Here is a 12,850-nt window from a genome sequence, read left to right on the forward strand (position 1 = left end):
GGTTTGGTTAAATTAGGTTAGTAATAATTTATAAATCATTTAACAATGTTACGCCTTTTCCAAAATATTGAAATTTAGCTTCATTGACTTCTCCAAAAATATGCCTTTTCCAAAACATTACTGTTATATTAGGTTACGTTTGGTTTAGTATTTTCTGCAATAACAAGAAGTTTAATAGGAAAATCAATAGAAAAATAGGATTGAAAGGAAAATTCATGATTGGAAAACCGCCCAAATTGCGGTATTCGGTCTAATGGGATTCGGTCGAACGAGACATTCGATCCAATGGGATTCGACCCAATGGTAGACAATCGTCAACCTCCGACCAATACTATTTATCATCACACTGTCATCAACAACTTTCAAATTGGTTTCGAAGATGAAAATAAGGTTCAAGGTCATCAAAATCCAGGTCATGTTTGTCTAATGTAATATTTCTATGTACTAGTTTTCGTTTATTTTAAAACTATCTGGAATATATCACGACAGAAGTAAACAAAGCAACTTCGTCACCACACTGTCACTGTCGGCAACAACTTTAAAATGGTTTCTAAGATGATGGTTAAGAAAAGAACGTCATCATTATCTTGAAAATAAGGTTGAAGGTCATCAAATTTTAGGTCATCTTTTTTTTCTAGTATCATTATTTCCAGGCACTAGTTTTTCCTTATTTTACTATTATCTGGAATTGATAGAAGTAGCCAACCTTTTCGGCTTAATGACCAAATTCGAAAATTCGAACCATGTCACGGGTTGCCTGTTTTAAATTTAAAATCAAAAACCCAGAAATTAGGAACATAAGCACTTTTATTTAAAACTGATTGCATAAAGCACGAGAAAACAACATCCCAAATTATTGAGACTTAATAGGAAACAAGTTGGAAAAACTAAAATTTTACCTCTCCGAGTCAAGAGGAGGACTACTACTACAAACTTATTAACCTAGATATAGAATCATTTATCTTTTTTAAGTAAAAATTTACGAAATAATAAAGCAGTATTCCAAGCATGGCGAATATACAGTAAAGCACACGACACTTTACATCCAATTCTAAGGGAACGGTAGCTCCCTTAGATAAGGCCTGATAAAAGTTCTAATGTATAAGGAAGGATTTTTGATTGGATGTAACTTTTTAGCCACATCGTATATATACGATGAGGCTATTAGTTTGTCCCGCGAGCCTGTGGTGGTGCTAGTGGTAGTGGTGGTGGTGGTGGTCGTCGTCGTGGTAGTAGTTTGTCGCGATTTGGAATGTGGTCAGAGTTACCCAAAGAAATGGTTATGTCAGAGCTAACCGAAGAAATGGTTATTTTACGCCTTTGGCAGTATAAAATTTTTCATTCGTCATTGAAGGGAGGGAGAGTGAACGTGAGAGAATTGTGGTGAGGTGATATTTTTCGTTCGTGTATTTTAAAAGGATGGGGATTATAATAGCATGTTTAAGCATTGCATATAATTGTACAGGTATGGTTAAGCTTTGTGAATTGTGGTTTACGTTTCCTCGATATATTTAAAGCTAGAGAGAGGGAGGATTTTAGTATTGCCTTAATTTAAATGGAAGGTTTAATACTCCCTTTAAAATTCCTGTCACCCGTCGACAATAAGGGTTTCACGCAATAAATCTTCCCGCTCCCCGATTTCAAAATTCAAAGAAATCGAGGGGAATTTTTAAAAAGAAGCAAAAGCAAGTAAATACCGACATTTTATAGAATGGTGTTTATTATTAGAATTTACGTGTATTTCTCCTCAAATCGAGAAGAATTTTAAAAGAAAGTCCGAGCGGGCGAGAGTTCTAGAAGCGCGCTTTGGAAATGTTTTAGTTTCTTCTTAACTACAAGGTATCGATGGGACTAATAGTTTTACCTGAGTAGTAGTAGTAGTATTAGTAATTTAGTAACGGGCGTTGGTACGAATATACAGTAAAGCACACGACACTTTACATCCAATTCTAAGGGAACGGTAGCTCCCTTAGATAAGGCCTGATAAAAGTTCTAATGTAAAAGGAAGGCTTTTTGATTGGATGTAACTTTTTTCGTATAATGTTTACTGTTTTGAAAATTATCCACTGAACTAAAATTCGAGCCCTTAATATGTGGTAAAAATTTCAATATTATACTTCTAATAGTTTATTTTATAAACAATAAAGTTGCTAAGGGTGGTTTTCATTTCCATAAAATTAATCACAGATTTCTCCTTAGAAATTACCTGGGAAATTTTCCAAACTTACCCATTTTGTCCATAGCCTTACAAAAATAACTATGCGTTTGATAGATTTGAAAATGGTCTTAAATGAAAGCCCCTTTTTAAAATAGGCGTCAATTTTTGTTTCATTAAGAAAAACAAAGTTTAAGTATTGTTTTTAATAGTTTTAAGTACCTTCAATGAATTACTTGATTTACCCTTAAACTGTGGAACTTACGACTTTACATGGGTTAAGTAGTGTAGAAAGCCATTCTGGAATTTTCGTCGTTTTACTGCGGATATAGTGGCTTTAGCTAATCAAACTGGTAGGACAATTAGCTAGCTTAATTCTAGTTACGAAGTACTGATTAAATCTAATAAAACTGGATTACAATTAAAGATAATTAAACTGAAATACCAATTAAAGATGAATAAACTGAAATACCAGTTAGAGATAATTAAAATGAATTACAAATTAAAGATAATTAAACAAAATTACCAGATAAAAATAATTAAATTAGAATACCAATTAAAGATAATTAAACAAAATTTCCAGTTAAAAATATTTAAATTAGATTCAAAATTAAAGATCGTTACATATGATTACCAATTAAAGATAATTGAACTAGATTACCAATTAAAGGTAATTTAAGTAGATTTCCAATTAAAGTAATTAAACTAGATTACCAATTAATGGTAATTAAACTAAATTGCCAATTAAAGGTAATTAAACTAGACTACCAAATGATGATAATTAAACTAGATTACCAGTTAATGGTAAATAAGCTAGACTACCAAATGATGATAATTAATCTAGATTACCAGTTAATGGTAAATAAGCTAGACTACCAAATGATGATAATTAAACTAGATTACCAGTTAATGGTAAATAAGCTAGATTACCTATTAAAGGTAATTAAATTAGATTACGGATTATTGGTAGTTAAACCAGATTTCCGATTAAAGATAATTAAACTAGATTAACAATTGAAATAATTAATTAAACTTGATTACCAAATGAAGGTAGTTAAACTAAATTACCAATTAATGGTAATTAAACTAGATTAACAATTAATGGTAATTAAACTAGATTAACAATTAATGGTAATTAAACTAGATTAACAGTTAATGGTAATTAAACTAGATTACCAATTAAAATAATTAGACTAGATTGCCAATGTCTGTGAAATCTGTTTTTGCCCAAGTCTAGAACATCTGCTTGTTCACAAGACTTCTGTTAGCGCACAGGTCTATGGAATCAGCGCACAAGTCTGCTTGTTCACAAGACTTCTGTTAGCGCACAGGTCTATGGAATCAGTGCACAAGTCTATCTTATCTGTGCACAAGTCTATGGCATCAGTTTTTCCACTGGCGTACGGAATCTGTTTATGCGCAGGTCTATACATTAGTTTGGTGCAAACGGATTTAAAATCTGTTTATGCACAAGTGTACAGTTTATTTTTGCGAAATAGGGTTTAAAATATGTTTATGCGCAGATTTTCAGAATATTTTTGTGAAATAGGGCTTAAAATATATTTATGCACAGATTTTTATGCAAAGGGGTATAAAATCTCTGTGCGCAGGTCTAAGGAATCTTTTTGTGCATAGCTCTATGGAATCTTTATGTGCCTACTGCACAGGTCTATCGAAGTTCTTTGTGCACCGGTCTATGACACAGGTTTGTGAATAAATCTTTATAAAGACTTCTTTTTGTACCCAGGTCTCTGACGTTTGTTTGTGCACAAGTCAATGAAATCTGTTTATGCACAAGTCAATGAAATCTGTTTATGCACAAGTCAATGAAATCTGTTTATGCACAAGTCAATGAAATCTGTTTGAGAACAAGTCCAGGACTTCTGTTTGAGCACAACGTATTACATCTCTTTTTGCGCAAGTCTATGACTTCTGTTTGTGCACGAGGCTATGACTTCTGTTTGTGCACAAGTCAATGAATTTTGTTTTGCACAATTCAATGAATTTTGTTTGTGCACAAGTCAATAAAATTGGTTTGTGCACAAGTCAATAAAATCGGTTTGTGCACAAGTCAATGAAATCGGTTTGTGCACAAGTCAATGAAATCGGTTTGTGCACAAGTCAATGAAATCGGTTTGTGCACAAGTCAATGAAATCTATTTCTGAACAAATCAATGAAATCTATTTCTGAACAAATCAATGAAATCTATTTCTGAACAAATCAATGAAATCTATTTCTGAACAAATCAATGAAATCTATTTCTGAACAAATCAATGAAATCTATTTCTGAACAAATCAATGAAATCTATTTCTGAACAAATCAATGAAATCTATTTCTGAACAAATCAATGAAATCTATTTCTGAACAAATCAATGAAATCTATTTCTGAACAAATCAATGAAATCTATTTCTGAACAAATCAATGAAATCTATTTCTGAACAAATCAATGAAATCTATTTCTGAACAAATCAATGAAATCTATTTCTGGGACCCTATTCTCTAAAAATCTAAATCATTTGGACGAGGATCCAAATCTAAACGTTTGGATCGGTTCCATTTGGACAGGGCGCTTAAAACCCAAATCCAAATCGACATTTGGATCTCCCGCCAAACCTTTATCCAAACCAAATGTACGTCACTTCCTCTTTCATTACGTAATTTTACTTAGTGTTTATTGGTCAATTCTTTTGCAGCGTTTAATATAAAATTAAAATGTTTTTAAGCCTTGGATTTTTGCATGTTAGATTGTAATAATTTTGTACAATAGAAACCTCTTAATTTTGTAGTTTAAGCTTATTAGGCCTAATTAATATTAATTGGGAAATTAATTTGAATGAAAAATAGGTGGATATCTTTTATTAATTGCGAAATAATGCACACATTTTACATTTAAATTTTGGAAGTTAATTTATTATTTATTTTGCGTATATGAAATTCAGCATTAACTTCACTAAGGCAATAAATTAATTACCTACGAGGAATTAACTAGTACATATGTTTAATATTAGAATTTAACTCGTTTCAAAACTAATAAGGTTTTGAACCGGTTTTTTGCAATTTAATTATTAAAATTATTGTAAATTAACCAATGGTGGAACCAATTTTTTTTATACTCAATGAAACTGAAATATCAATCAATCATCTACTGAAAGAGGTATCAACCAATTTTTTTCAAAAGAAGGTAAATAAGGGCGGTACGCGACAATTTGGTCTCGCCGTTATGGTCTCGCCGATTTGGTCTCGCCGTTTTGGTCTCGCCGTTTTGGTCTCGGGACAAATGGGTCTCGGGACAAATGGGTCTCGGGACAATTGTGTCTCGGGACAAATGGGTCTCGGGAAAAATGGGTCTCGGGACAAATGTATCTCGGGACAAATGGGTCTCGGGAAAATTGGGTCTCGGGACAATTGGGTCTCGGGACCTAACCCAACCCAACATTGTTTGGGGGTAAGAAGATTATTTATATGAGTATTAAAAGCCCGCCTCTTACCACGAACAATTTAATAGCAATAATAGAAATATTTTAGAAAATGTGTCAGATAATTAATAGGAGAATATTTTGGAAAAGGTGGCAGCTAATTAATTGGAGAATATTTTGGAAAAAGTGGCAGCTAATTAATTGGAGAATATTTTGGAAAAGGTGGCAGCTAACTATTAGAAGAATATTTTGGAAAAGGTGGGAGCTAATTAGTAGGAGAATGTTTTGGAAAAGGTGGCAGCTAATTAATAGGAGGATATTTTGGAAAATTTGGCAGCTAGTTAATAGCAGAATATTTTGGAAAAGGTGGCAGCTAATTAATAGGAGAATATTTAGGAAAAGGTGGCGGCTAATTAATTGGAGAATATTTTGGAAAAGGTGGCAGCTAACTATTAGGAGAATATTTTGGAAAAGGTGGCAGCTAATTAGTAGGAGAATATTTTGGAAAAGGTGGTAGCTAATTAGTAGGAGAATGTTTTGGAAAAGGTGGCAGATAATTAATAGGAGAAAATTTTGGAAAAGGTGGCAGCTAATTAATTGGAGAATATTTTGGAAAAGGTGGCAGCTAACTATTAGGAGAATATTTTGGAAAAGGTGGCAGCTAATTAGTAGGAGAATGTTTTGGAAAAGGTGGCAGCTAATTAATAGCAGAATATTTTGGAAAAGGTGGCAGCTAATTAATAGGAGAATATTTAGGAAAAGGTGGCAACTAATTAATAGGAGAATATTTAGGAAAAGGTGGCAACTAATTAATAGGAGAATATTTTGGAAAAGGTGGCGACGAATTATTGGGACCATTGCTTTGGAAAAGGAGGCAAACAATTAGGTAACCAAATAATCACGAGACCAAACCGTCCCGAGACCAAATAATCACGATACCAAATAGTCCCGAGACCAAATAATCACGAGACCAAATAATCACGATACCAAATAATCACGATATCAAATAGTCCCGAGACCAAATAATCACGATACCAAATAGTCCCGAGACCAAATAGTACCGAGACCAAATCGGTGAGAAAAATTAGTCCCGCGACCGAATCGGCGAGACCAAAATGGCGAGACCAATTCGGTGAGACCAAATTGTCCTGCTCCGAAATAAGGGTTAGATGGCTTGCTGCTTCAAACAAGATTTTTAATCATGAAGAGAATATTTTGTTAATTTTGGTCAAATTTAGATATTCGGTAATCGAGTTGATATTTGTAAAGCACTTTTTGCCCATGTCTATTTTAAACTTTAATCACAGATTTCGCTAACCATTTCACAAGCATAATAAACACTACTAATGGACGCAAATCTATCTGTGATCGGTAACGGTGACCAATATAGCAATTTTCCCAATTAATCGGTTTGAACTTCATTTGCACATTTCTATTTGTTAATTTGAAATTTTGCGAGAAATTTGATTGGAATATAAGTAGATATCTCTTTCAGTAGATAATTTTTGATGTTGATATTGAAGATTCATTGAGTTAAGCTTTGATATCAACATCGGTTAATTTACGATATGGGCTTATGATGGTAGTCTGTTTATAAGATTAAATCGTTGTGAGTGAGTAGCCCCTCTTTGCGAATTCTTATATAATTTAATATGGGGGTTTATACCTTCTCGTGTTGTTAAAGATTAGATTTAAGACAATTCTCTAACAGTTCGTTCATATTCATCTCGTCAGCCTGAAGATTTTTTTCACAATAATTCCATGTCAGAGGCCTTGATTAGGCGCAGCACCTAGCTGGGGGCTCGTCATATTCCAAATTGAACCTGCGGAAATGCCGTCAAGGCACACGGGATCGGCCAGCGGCCCCGACAAACGCCCCTTCAGCACGTGACAGAAGCTGGACACCGTCAGCGGCGAGCCCAGCCAGAAGGTGGTCGGTGACAGGGAAGGATTAAGGCAGCAGGAGGCTCGAGGGGACGGAGGATTTTCCTCCAAGCACATCAGTGCCACACGACCGAAACAATGTATCCGCGACCCTCAGAGGGTTGCCAATAGCGGGGTGAGCCAATCAGGGCAACACCTGGGCGACGGCGTAGCGGCCGAGAAAAACCTTCAGGGAACGGGGCAAGGAACGGTCTGAACCAAGGGCGATCCCAAGCAAGTCCCGAACCGGCAAACCGAACTCGGGCCCCCTCCGCCACAAGAAGCCATTGTGCTCTGATCCATCACAGCTAGTACAGCGACAATGTCCACGCAATGCTGAGCAAACTAATTCGGATCGTCTACATCCACATTTCTTCACACCAGAGGTTCCGCAGTTACAGATAATGAGTATTAAACGTTGGTCTTGAGTGGCGTGAATGGGACTTAGGATTCGGGATCGCGAACCCATCCCCATTCTTCACGGTTTAAATGGTTTCCCAGCTATTGTAGTAGCGGAATAGCTTGGTTCTTTCACACAAAAAAAATTGAGTGTTTCTTTGGAGTGAAAATGGTGTACTTTTTAAATACACCTATATAACACCTAACATTTTCACATGAATAACAAAAACAGTGTTATATTGGTATTTTAAAGGTGACCATTATCTACGAAAAAACGCTAAGTTAATATAGGTGCAAAATGTATCTGGAGATACTCCTTTTTTTCAAAAAGGGTGTTATAAGGATAGATCTCAGACTTTAAATTTTATAAACTGGGATTTTTTAGCACAATTCTCTAAATTTTTAATTTCTACTGTATGTAGTTAAACTGTCTCATACAGTACCATACAATAACGCGAGAGAGGCGAGAGACCAATTTCGCATTTTTTCACTGATTTATGATTACTATTAATATTAATATGAAATAGTTTTGTGGACAATTAATATTTAGCGAAATGGAAGTTTCAAAAGAGTGTAATTCAAGAAAACACTTTTTTACAAATTAAAAACACCCAAAATAGAGTTTCGTCACTTTGAGTTTTCCGGACAATTTAAGGTGTAAATTCGGTAATAAAAAATTGTAAAACACCGTTTGAAATTAAACACGGAAATTAAATAATAATACTGCGGGATAGAAAATCAATAACTTGTTTCTTAAATGAAGTCTTCGGTTTCTATAAATTTTTTAATCATGAAGTCAATCCAAAGATTATAAAGTCAAGGAAAATACTTAATTGTTCGTATTTAATTAAATATAACAGCATTTTTTAAAGATGATATTTTCTTAAGAAAATATTTGTATCCCTGAGTAAAACGTAGCTAAGGAATTTGTCATCAGGTGGTACACTCTAAGAAATAGAGGTGTAAGTCTACACCTTTTTAACTCTTTTTGATGGTGCTAAATTCAACACCATTTCCAGTGTTGGTTTACAACCCAAAGGGTGTTAAATTACACACTCTAAGGTGTTCTTTAACACCTTTAAAATAAGTTTATATGGAACGAAATTTGACACCGTTTCAGTTGTTCCTTTACACCCCTGAAAGGATTTAATAACACTTTTAAGCAATGGGTGTCAAAGATAAGAGTGTCGCATAAAACCTTTAAAAGTGTCGCATAAAACTTTTAAGAGTGTCGCATAAAACCTTTAAGAGTGTCGCATAACACCTTTAAGAGTGTCGCATAACACCTTTAAGAGTGTCGCATAACACCTTTAAGAGTGTCGCATAACACCTTTAAGAGTGTCGCATAACACCTTTAAGAGTGTCGCATAACACCTTTAAGAGTGTCGCATAACACCTTTAAGAGTGTCGCATAACACCTTTAAGAGTGTCGCATAACACCTTTAAGAGTGTCGCATAACACCTTTAAGAGTGTCCCATGAAACCTTTAAAGAGCGTCGCAAAACACCTTAAAGAGTGTCGCTTAACACCTTTCAGAGTGTCGCAAAACACCTTTAAGAGTGTCGCAAAACACCTTTAAGAGTGTCGCAAAACACCTTTAAGAGTGTCGCAAAACATCTTTAAGAGTGTCGCAAAACATCTTTAAGAGTGTCGCTTAACACCTTTAAGAGTGTCGCTTAACACCTTTAAGAGTGTCGCTTAACACCTTTAAGAGTGTCGCATAACACCTTTAAGAGTGTCGCATAACACCTTTAAGAGTGTCGCATAACACCTTTAAGAGTGTCGCTTAACACCTTTAAGAGTGTCGCTTAACACCTTTAAGAGTGTCGCTTAACACCTTTAAGAGTGTCGCTTAACACCTTTAAGAGTGTCGCTTAACACCTTTAAGAGTGTCGCTTAACACCTTTAAGAGTGTCGCTTAACACCTTTAAGAGTGTCGCTTAACACCTTTAAGAGTGTCGCTTAACACCTTTAAGAGTGTCGCTTAACACCTTTAAGAGTGTCGCTTAACACCTTTAAGAGTGTCGCTTAACACCTTTAAGAGTGTCGCTTAACACCTTTAAGAGTGTCGCTTAACACCTTTAAGAGTGTCGCTTAACACCTTTAAGAGTGTCGCTTAACACCTTTAAGAGTGTCGCTTAACACCTTTCAGAGTGTCGCTTAACACCCTTAAGCATTAAGTCAACCATTTGATCATCTTAAAATGCAGTGTAAAATTGCATGGAAAAATCGGTAAATTTTCCCGTATTAAACCTTCTGAGAAAAGGCAGACAGTTTGCGATTTGTACAAATGCAATGGAAATTAAATTGGTTTTTGAGGCCATAATATTCAGGCAGTAGATTTAGACGTTCTTCTTAAATTTAATAATCTCTTTTCACTAAGAGTTTTTCGAGAACCAGAAACGCGTTTAATCTAATTTACTCTACAACATTTACAAAAGCAAAACCCTTTTTGTACTCTAATTTTTCTCAAAATGATGATAAAACATGTCAAAAAAGCAAGTGCCCCACAAGTTGGCCTGTCAACACTAGACTAGAGGTCTGAAAATGGTCTCTACATGGTTTAAACTTAAACATCATACCAGTAGTAGTTTAAATTTAGGTGTATTATGGTTTATTTTTTTACAAAGGAAACGTGCTATAGAGAAAAATCTATCCCGTTTACCAGTCCCTTTAGAGATCCAGAGTTCATGACGCTACTATTGATATTACTTCAATCCTAATTTTTTTAAGAAAAAAATACTAGCGTTGTGGTTTTAAAACCTAGAACCATCAGAGAACATTTGATTATTGCCATAAGAGAAGCAAACACAACAGGGCAGGGCTGCCATCGGAGGTGGTTTCCCTCACATCAAGAAGCACCGTTAGAGGCAGAGGGAGTTGGCCAGCCTTCCGCGTGTAGTGACCGGGGCTTCGTCTGGTGTTGCCTAATGCCAATATTAATGAACTAAGTCTATATTTATTCAAAACCAAGGAAATGAATATAAAAATCATCAAAAGCTGAACTAAATATAGATGGCGCAACAAAGAAGGTTAATTTAATTTTAAGTGTACACGGCGCCCACACTCTTCCTAAAAGGCTCAAAGTGCTGGGCTTCGGTCGAATAAAAATTTTTTAGAAAACCCTAATAATAACAAAATTTATTCTGATCTAAAATTGCTTGCTTCTGCTGATATAAATTTGAAATACAAACAAAACTTTCATTAAAAATCCATTAAAATCTCAACAATTTACTGTAAATTGTTTATTTCCCCCGATTTAAATATAAGTTTATCCTTTTAAGCATCATTTTGCAATAATATCAAAGGATATGTTATTGATTATGGCTTATTTCACCTTTCTTTTATATTAAAATAAGCTAGCAAATCGTTAAACAAGGTATCTCTTTACTACTCTATTATTATCGGAGATATATTAGCATTATACACACTCAGTAAGTGCCGTCTTTTGACGCTATTTCGTACTTTGGTAAAACCGAACTAGGCGCGGGAGTTCGGTTAAATGGTACGTCCCAAGGTTGGTTTCCATTATAAATTCTGTTCAAGGGTAGGGAAAAAACACGACCATCAGAGAAATATTTTCATTATTGGTAACTCTTTAACGTTAAACAACCAGAAAACCTGACCTTGTAACTTCGCCAATATTATTAATTCAGGCCTATTTCGACAATTTTTTTCGGTACCCTTTAATTCGCCGAATGCGTCCGCAAGGGGCACGCTTTAGAATCTAAATTTCCCGCGAAATTTGAAACGCAGCAAAACTTGGCGTGAATATCCATATAGTAGACGATGGTCATTCTTTTTTTAAAGGGCTGAGGGATGAGATTAGATAATAGAACATCAAGAATTATTAGATTTTTAGGGATGGAATCGTTGTAACTTCTAAATATAAAATAAGGAATTTAAGAATGAAAAAATCCTTTCTATTCGTTTAATTTTTCTAGTAAGTTTTTTATTTTATCTCATTAAGAGTGTCGCCTAACACTATTAGGAGTTTCGCCTAACACTATTAGGAGTGTCGCCTAACTCTATTAAGAGTGTCGCCTAACACTATTAAGAGTGTCGCCTAACACTATTAAGAGTGTCGCCTAACACTATAAAGGCTCGTTTTCATAGGCGCGAGTTGCGTGAAAATTTCGAGCGAAAGCGGAAACGTTCGAAAAAAATACATTACCGCGCGTATTCAAGCTCGTGAAGCGTGAGCGTTTTCGAATTTTCTAGCTTCTATGAAAACGAGCCTTTAAGAGTGTCGCCTAACACTATTAAGAGTGTCGCCTAACACTATTAAGAGTGTCGCCTAACACTATTAAGAGTGTCGCCTAACACTATTAAGAGTGTCGCCAAACACTATTAAGAGTGTCGCCTAGCACTATTAAGAGTGTCGCCTAACACTATTAGGAGTGTCGCCAAACACTATTAAGAGTGTCGCCTAACACTATTAGGAGTGTCGCCTAACACTATTAGGAGTGTCGCCTAACACTATTAGGAGTGTCGCCTAACACTATTAGGAGTGTCGCCTAACACTATTAAGAGTGTCGCCTAGCACTATTAGGAGTGTCGCCTAACACCGTTAAGAGTGTCACCTAACACTATTAAGAGTGTCGCCTAGCACTATTAAGATTCTCGCCTAACACCGTTAAGAGTGTCGCCTAGCACTATTAAGATTCTCGCCTAACACGTTTAGCAGTGTTTTATAATGGTACAATACCGCCTGATTACCAATTTCTTAGTTATTTTATTTAAAGGAAAAATATGTTCTTTCATGAATATCATCTTTAAATAAATGTTTAACAAATAATTTTTTACTCTAATATTCAAACATTAATGGAAATAAAAGACCTTATTTAAGAAACCAGCCATATTATAAATTTCCATGTTTAATTTCAAAGGGTGTTTTTAAAGTGTTACTTTACACTGTATTTACACCTTAAATTGGCCACAAAAACTCAAGGTA

This window comes from Phalangium opilio, unplaced genomic scaffold (genome assembly GCF_054372755.1).
Source record: "Phalangium opilio isolate 3A_F unplaced genomic scaffold, DU_Popi_V2 ptg000038l_1, whole genome shotgun sequence".
NCBI classification, from domain to species: Eukaryota; Metazoa; Arthropoda; class Arachnida; order Opiliones; family Phalangiidae; genus Phalangium; species Phalangium opilio.